The sequence below is a fragment of the Sitophilus oryzae genome, unplaced genomic scaffold (assembly GCF_002938485.1).
Source record: "Sitophilus oryzae breed Bouriz unplaced genomic scaffold, Soryzae_2.0 scaffold_87_pilon_pilon, whole genome shotgun sequence".
Lineage (NCBI taxonomy): Eukaryota > Metazoa > Arthropoda > Insecta > Coleoptera > Curculionidae > Sitophilus > Sitophilus oryzae.
This window is the reverse complement of record NW_022147505.1, coordinates 616,866-625,593: the sequence shown is the minus strand read 5'-3', so window position 1 is coordinate 625,593 and position 8,728 is coordinate 616,866. Positions and strand designations below refer to the sequence as shown.

Sequence of the window (8,728 nt, the reverse complement as noted above, 5' to 3'; positions counted from 1 at the left end):
CTTCTAATTTGCTGTAGTACTAGTCCAACGTCGGCACAACGTTATAAAAACGTTTAAATTTATTTTAATACCCAAGGTAGGGAGCTAACTATTTTTTGTAACTAATCCAACGTTGTGTTTAGTAAACATGTGGTCGCAAGTCGTGAAAATGCTACTTGGGTTTAAACTTCAATAATTGCTAATAAACATTACAGAAATTTCAAAAGAGAAAAGAAGCAAGAACAATGAGAAATAGCATCACTACTTTCTCAAGTAATAAAAGAATAATTTTTTAATTATTGTTACCGGATCCCGAAGGTACCGAAAGAACCGGGAATTAATAATTTCGAGTCCCGGTTCTTTGATATATCAAAAGGACCGGGAATATCCGGTTCTGAACCCTAGTTACCATATTATCAAGAAATTATGTTTTTTTAACTAAAAACCAAAAAAAAATTCCAGATTTTTTTTCAAAAAAAATTGCCGATATTCGACAGATTATAAAAACTGGCAGAAACTATTTGGGAGAGTGCAACTACTCTTTCCCTTCTACTATGGTTTTACCATATAATAGTGTACTGATGCAGTTACGATAATTATTCTTTTTAGACATAATAACAAAAAACGCATTTTAAAGATAAAAAAGCTCCATATAAAGCCTGTTTTTAATATATTTCCTAACTCTTGAAAAAATAAGTCATGGTATTTCGACATATAAGTGTTAAAGCTGTTACTAATAGTTCATAATGATAAGACAACAAACCATTTGCTCATACAATAAACAATCAAATATAAATGAATTGCTCTGGCATATACAGATGTCAGAAATGTATGGCTACCAATATATCCAGATTTTGCAGCATTATTTATCATTTTCCATTACATACTTTAATGTAGTTATTAGCTTGAAGACACTATAAGCTATACAGGGTGTCCCAGGCTGAGCGTGTATTAGAAGTTTCTAGAGAACTACAATATCTAGACCGGATATTTTTTGCACATCATTGTTTGGTTTGGTTTGTTCACAACGATATCTATCGATTAAAAATATTTTCAGTATGGAGGCACTTCATCAACACTCTATACCGAACATTAACAGTGTTTGAGAAAAAAAATTAACATTTTTGGACAAAAAAACTGCGTGTCAAAAAAATGTGTATAGCCTAAACGACACATTTACTGGTTACAAAACTAAAAGTAACTAAACTTTTGTAACCACAATCAAATAGGCGGCAAATCGGTTCGTTTGAAAAGCACTGATTGCCTGATTTGTTAGCAAATTCGAATGTTTCACACTTTGGAATTTCGTGAAAGCAGCTGCTTCAACTCAACTGACTGCTCAATCGTTCATTTGAAAAGCACTGATTGCCTTATTTTTTAGCAAATTCGAATGTTTCACACTTTGGAATTTCGTCAAACTAGCTGCTTCAACTCAATTGACTGCTCAATCGTTCTCTAATACTATCAATATTAGAGATACCTATAAAAACATTTAAATAGTCCAATGAAAGTTAAAAATCAGATTTATAATCTGACTAAGTTATTCTAACACTATACATACCAAACAAATAGGCGGAAAAAATGATAGTTTTTAATAAACAATGCAGACGAATAATTACTACTATTGTTTTTTACGTTTTTATTTTTTTATGTTTTGACTTAATGTCTTAATGTCTCCACTTCAGTTATTTTGTGTTGAAATAATATTTTGAAATACAAATAAATCAGCTTAAAATGAGTATTATATTATTCTATATCCCCTTATTTTGTTCTATATCCCTAAAATCGGCTCAATGCACAGTGCACAGCTAATAGAAACATTTGTTCTATATCCAAATCTAAGATCACTAATATCTTTTAAATAAAGCTTCTAAAAGTAAAATAAATACATATGTTTGATAGGTTTTTATATTACCTTTAATTTATATGTTTAATAGAACCATTTTGGTATATAGTGTTCACGGATATCCAGTTTAAACTTTAAACCTTGTTTTCTCAGATTATAAATATGTATTTACATTTCAAATAAAAAAAAAACTTTTAGATACAGTAGTAAGGTGTTAAAAGTTTATTGTTTAAATGGGCTTTACCTTTAACAGTTAAAATTATATCGTAAAGTGCAACTTTCCGTAAGAATTCTTTATCTGTCATTGATCATGATCTGGCATCGCGCATTAGTAATATTGATAATGTTTTATTTAATTTTAACATTACTACTTTTTCAGTGAATCTTTAAATCTGTTGTTTTTGTTAAGTTCGTTATTCAAACATATGTATGTAATACACTCATATTAACATAATCAATATTTTTACGTTTTTATTCATCATTTTCAATGCCCCCCCGGTTGCATCTTTGTAAAGGACTGTGAATTTTTTGAAAATGTCCACTACCTCAAGTCGGACAGTGATTCTTGGTTTTGGTTATAAAGGGAACATATAAATTGTTCAATTTTAGAAAAAAACTGATTCTTTAATCTCTTCGGTTTCACCCAAGGATGGCAGAGTTTTCAGAGTATGTGTCGAAGCTACTAAGAATGTTTCCAAAATGTAGTTTTTGAGTTTCCTCTAAAAGAACCCGTTACATCTGCGCCAGACAATGCATGTAAACCAGGAAGCGCTCCAGCTTTTAGAGGACCTAGTTTATTGTAGATAGCCTGCAATGGAAACTCGAGGATTTTAGAACCTGTTTGTACAAAAGCTGAATCATATCAGGAGAAAAAAATCTTATTTTACTTGCCCTCTTACCAGACGCTTGTATTATATGAAATAACATTTTTTTATCTGCCTCTTCATGGCTGCTTTCTAAAAATGGCATGTCTCGATTTTTTTTGTTAGTAATAATCTCTGATCTATATGAACAAACTACTGTGACTTGACTGGAAGTGTTTTCCACTAGTTTTTAGAGAGATACTCGGTAAGCTTATCTTTTGTAGTTGTATGCGATAATATTTTTTTTGTTAAGGTTTTTTACACTAGTTTTGTCATGGACATTGTATTTTACTGGATCTACACCCTTTTGTCTTCTAGTCCATTCAAAAGACTTCAACGAATTTTCATTGTAGGAACCAAAAACTACATGAACTTCATTAAACATTCCATACTTGAAAAAAATTCTGGTTACAAATGCGTCTGCAAAATCTGAAAGAAATTTCACATTGTTTAAGGATATCATTTGGACTTCTGCCATTCCGTCTATGATTGCAACAGAATATGTTAAATTTAAGACATCACACACATAATCCAGAAGGTGTTTCTGTATCATCTTCTATAATTTCGGCCAAATGGGACATGAGACTACTTTTTGCAGAACACTTAATTAATGATCCATCAGAATAAAATAGACAACGAGGAAGAGCAGATAACTCATAGATTCCGATTATACTTTTTAAATCATCATCGTCCCGACTACGACAGATAAGGACACATCTAGTAAAAATATTTTCATCTTGTCGTAATTCGATGACTCCTTGTTTGGTATTGACTTTAACTTTTTTTTCATAGAACTACATAGTTTCAATTTTACTGTCTTTACCGGATCCCAAAAACCAGCCTCATTTGTTTTAATTCTGCTCTTAAAAAATATATCAGCCTCGGTCTTTCCTATCTCGGACATATCTTGAACGTCATGACGAACGTACTCACTAGCTATGCGATTGGTAATTAATCAAATTGTTATCTTCGCACTGGAAAGGATTGACGTAGTTCTCAAAAGTTTCTTTCATTGATTTAGATGACACTTGCCTTTCACAGATGGATTTATTCTATTAGTGGTGCCTTTCCTTATTGTATCGGAAAGAGTGCCTATAACCGTGTCATATATTTGATTAAGATGTGGAGCACATAAAAAGTACTTGACCAATGCCTCAGGATTAAGCGTAACTCCAGTATGTCCTCCAGAAACTTTTAGTTTCCGATTTTCTTGTTCTAAAGCTTCATCAGCACCTAGAGAACAAAATCCGTTCCCGTATTTATACCATTAAAGGCCAGAAGATAGGTATTCCCAAGTAACAGGATCTTCTTTTCTACTGACACTGATTTCTGCAAGATGGTGACATATCATGGATGGTTTGGTTTGGTTTGGTAGTTCCGTAGTTCCTTAAGTCAAGTGCAAACAAATATTTTTGAACCTCGTTTAAGGTAGCAAGTCGTAGCTCCCAATTCCTACTTCGCACAGCACTTATAAATGAGAGCATTGTGAGAGCCATATTTAAGTACTGAACTGCAAAGGTAAAAGTTGAGTTGTTCTCAGAAATATAAGCATTTAGAATATTTCTCAATATAAACTTGATTCATCAACACATGTCATTAGATTTTCAAAATTATCCAACAAAAATTTGTCATATGTAAAAATTTTAAAACAATTATCCAACTTAATTTGTCATAGGTAATTTTTAATGTGTACATTACAAAATATTACTAGCAATGTTGAATATAATTATTTTGTACCAAAATGTCAGTGGTATTTTGTTTTGTGCAATAAATCGAAATACCCACTTCAAAAGACGCGCAGTGTATGTTCTCATCGGTTTTTTTTAAATTGATCTCATATTTAAATTTGCCGGCCTGAAGTTATACGAAAACGACACCAATATCAATATTTTACGTCTATAACAACTTTTCAAAAATTGGACCCCGCCTAACTAGGGGAGGGGGGTATTTCTCCGCTCTGTCATGGATGCGGGGCTGGTACCAAAAAAATCGTATTCTAGATGATACTCCGAAAATTTTAAGGTATCTCACAACATTGCCTCACGAAATTGCAAGCGATCTATGTATTTTGACAAATTGGCCCTTGACTATAAGGTCCACAAACAGGAGATGAATTTGGTCGTTATTCGTTGCCGTCTTTTTCTTAATGATCTGAGTTATTGGAAAGATATTATCAATGCATGAGCGGCCTGCTCTGAACCCGGCTTGTTCTTCAATCTCATGGGGTCTAAATTCATCTTCTGTTAGGGTTTTAAGTATTTTTCCGTACAGTCTGCTAAGAGTGTCAGACACAGGTATACATCTGTAGTTAGTGCAAATATCTTTCCTTCCTTTTTTGTGGAGTATACCCTGTACCCCTGTATCTGTATTTTTAATAATGTTGCCAGATTCCATTTTTCTTATACCTACCATTTCTGTAATATGTTGTTTTCTACATATAAAGATATAAGAAGTAGTATCAAACCACCCAAACATTTATTAGCATTTTTGAAACAAATTATTACTTAAGCTGCCGCAATCGGATGTTGCCATATTTACAATCGAAGTTAACATCTAGATGCAATAATAAAGACACCGTTATGCAAGTAGATGACTCTAAATTAGACTAAACGTATATTTAACATTATTGACCGATTTGCGTTCCGCCCACTTAAAATACCGAGGCAAACCGGCTTAGGTCTCTTTATTTGCTTTAACACCATTCCGTATTTATCCAAGCAAAACATGCACAGTCTCATTTCCGCAAGTAACGCGGTTTTCATCGGTTTCTATCGGACACATTTACTGGTAAACCTGGCAACGTGGCCAAACGGCATGGAGTTTAGGATTTTTTTATAAAAATTACAAAACTAAAGTTAAACCTGGATCATTGGAATATTGGTGGTATACTCTGTTTTTTTTTCTCAGGTCAGATTTCGACAGACGATGACGTCAGCAGATGAAGTCCATACCAATCCATTTATTTCACAAAAAAAGTTTCTAATATTTTTTAAGTTAACTATGGATGAGTTTATATAGGGTGGCACCTCTCATACGCCGCGGAGACTTCAAGGAGGACGACAGTTTGTATTGAAATGAAATTTTGTGAGCATATGTAGGTTAATTCAGAGCACTTTTTAAAAATATAGAGAGTTCTACAGGGTGTCCCCAAAAGTTACACATCAAAGTTGTGTTTTTTGTAATGGAACACCCTATATATTAATTGATTTTCGGATTCTGGGAGAAAAATTAAGACGAATTTTATAAGAGAAGTATATGACTAAAATGTAAGGTTGTTGACATTAACATTTTTTAGAAATAAAGAACAATTTTTAAATTGCAATAAAAGCTACCTAAATTGGTATTTACCCGGTATAGCCTAATATGTAGCTAATTAATTATTGTACTTTAAATCAAATTAAAACTTAATCCAAAAAGTTATACAGGGTGAGACAAAATTAATATTGAACATTGGTCACCTTTAAAAGCATTTTACCCTCTTATTTTAAATGGAACACCCACTATATTATTCCGATAATCAATGGAGAATTCATGTCTCTTCAAAATACTATTAATGTTGCCTACCCCTCAAACAAAGATTTTCCTAGATATTTTCATTTACATGATTTGAGCTGAGTATTTGATAAAATCTAGGTGGCTGTGATATGTCTGACCTTACTTCAACATAGCTGTCTAATTAGTCCAACTTTAACAACTAATCATTTTATGTCAGTTAAAACAAAAAAAAAATCTCAGAAATTTGCCGAAAATGCAAACTGCATTCACCAATTAATAGAACACTTAAATGCGCCTGATTTTATCTAGTCTGTTTTTATGGGGGTATGTTAATAAAAAACAGTGTTTACAAAACTCGACTAACTAGTGTCGACAACATGAGGGAAATTATTGTAGTTGCTTTTCGAGGTAGAACTCCACATATGCCTTTTAAAATGAAAAGATCCTTTTGAAAAGATAATTATTTTATGCAGGTAACAAGAAGGAATCATTTTGAGCATTTGATTTCATCTAGCTAATTTTTGTCGCATAATTATAGGTAAATATCTAGTCTTAATTCTGTAATAATTAAAATATGTTTTATCAATAACATCTATAATTTTTGTTAAATTAACAAAAGGTATATCAAACAGCCACCTAGATTTTTTCAAATAATAAATATTTATTGACGCATAATCATAAAAATTAAAATATCTGGGAAACTCTATGTCTGAGGGGTAGGCAACCTTAATAATATTTTGAAAATATATAAATTCCCCATTGAACATCGGAAAAATATACTGGGTGTTCCATTTAAAATAAAAGAGCAACTTGCTTTTAAAAGTGACTAATGTTCTATATTAATTTTGTCCCAACCTGTATAACTTCAAATTTCCATTTGTTTTAACATAACTATATAACTCAATTTAAAAATTTGTTAATGAAACGTCAATAAAATGTTTTTTATATACGAGTACAAAACAATCTTCTTACATCATTGACATATTTATTCTTGAATCCTCTAATTTGCATATTATTATTATCTTGACCTTTTTGAATTACTTCTTAATTTATTAATTAATAAAATTCTGACAGCAAGAAATTAAGAATCAATACTTCCTCGTTTATATTATTCAAAAACATATGGATTAAAAATTAGCGATATCAACACACTACTCATAATTTCTTTTCAAAAATTTAATGACATCTTTGTTTATATCCAAGACGTTATTGTTATTAATTGAAAAAGTCTAGTACCCTAATTCCTTTCGCGACATGCCAATTAAAAATAGCGAAATCGCAATATCAACTTATTTTGTAATAAAAAACCAAACGCACCACTGCTTACCGGCTAATCAAACTTGAAACGCTCCAACCAAAAAGATAGTTGTAGTAAAATACCTAGGTCTAGGGAAAACACACGCGACTTGGCAACACCGTTCGCCAAATCTTCGCGCACCAACCGCTTAATGCCGACACCGTGTGCTGTTGCTGTCCTGCCGTCAGCAGGAGACTCAACTGTGGCTGTCGCGAACGTGACGCGCGCGTCTTACCAAATGCCGACAGCGGCCGAGAGATCCTGCTTAAAGTAAGACGGCCTTGTTGCCAACTGTTGCGCGACTGCCAGATAAGGGTACGGATCGGATCTGGGGGGATCGATGGCGAAAATAATCGGAGCGATAAATAAGTTTGGCAACGTGGAGGTTGTGGGGAAGATTTAAGGGAGCTTGGCGATGGAGCGATCGTATTGTTGTTGTAACCAAAATTGGTATTGTGAGCTTTTTTGCTCCGTCCGGTGCGAATGTGGAGGAATGTGGTAAAATAAAACGGCGTAATGCGAGTGGTGTATTGTAAGGATCGGTATAAGTTTGTTTGGGTTTGAAATGAGAAATTATATTCAATCAAGAGAAAAGAGCTCGTTGTTTGTTGCTATGAGAAGCATTAAAATTTTCTAAATATCGCTAATAATATCATTATTATTATTCTTATTACGGGTTACAAAAGAAATCCAACCAATCAAACCACTCTATCGAAAACAATTTCTTCCTCCAGTTGTTTTCCCATTTTGGCAAACTCCTTTTCATTCCAAGATCTCCTTGGTCAGGGCCGTATCTGGGGGGGTGTTTTGGGGGTTCAAACCCCCCCCGAAATTATGGCCGAAAATTTTTAATCATTAAGTAAGCAAGTAAGAACGAAACAAAAAAGAAGAAGATAGATGAATATCAATGACTAAAGAATACAAGGACATGTAACGCCCATATACTGCAGAATTTGCCCATATACTGCAGCAGAATTTGTGACCTTAGACGCCAACTTTTTAGACATAACGACATCATCAGCTGGTCATCAGCGACAATTTTAGCGATTTTTAATAGTTGATTGTGTGTAGTAAACTTTGTATAAACTTTATTACAATGGTAATTTGTTCAGCTTTCCAGTGTAAAAGGCGCAATGATAAGAAAGAGCCAGAAGTTACGTTTTATAGGGAAATAAACAGTCCCCTACACCTTTTTAGCGTTTTTTTATTGAATTCGATAATTCTTTTTCTGATATTATATGTACTTGA

At 33.0% G+C, this 8,728-nt stretch overlaps 1 protein-coding gene across 2 annotated transcripts in view; it reads right to left on the bottom strand.

Annotated features, from left to right (window-relative positions):
* Positions 1 to 7,690, bottom strand: part of LOC115890501 — a 483,888-nt gene extending 476,198 nt beyond the window's left edge. The window contains exon 1 of one of the 2 annotated variants that reach the window (XM_030910748.1): positions 7,511 to 7,690. The gene's annotated coding sequence lies outside the window, so the exon portion shown is untranslated. The remainder of the gene's footprint in view (positions 1 to 7,510) is intronic. The other variant, XM_030910750.1, reaches the window with a different exon arrangement.
* Between the last annotated feature and the right edge of the window lie 1,038 nt (positions 7,691 to 8,728).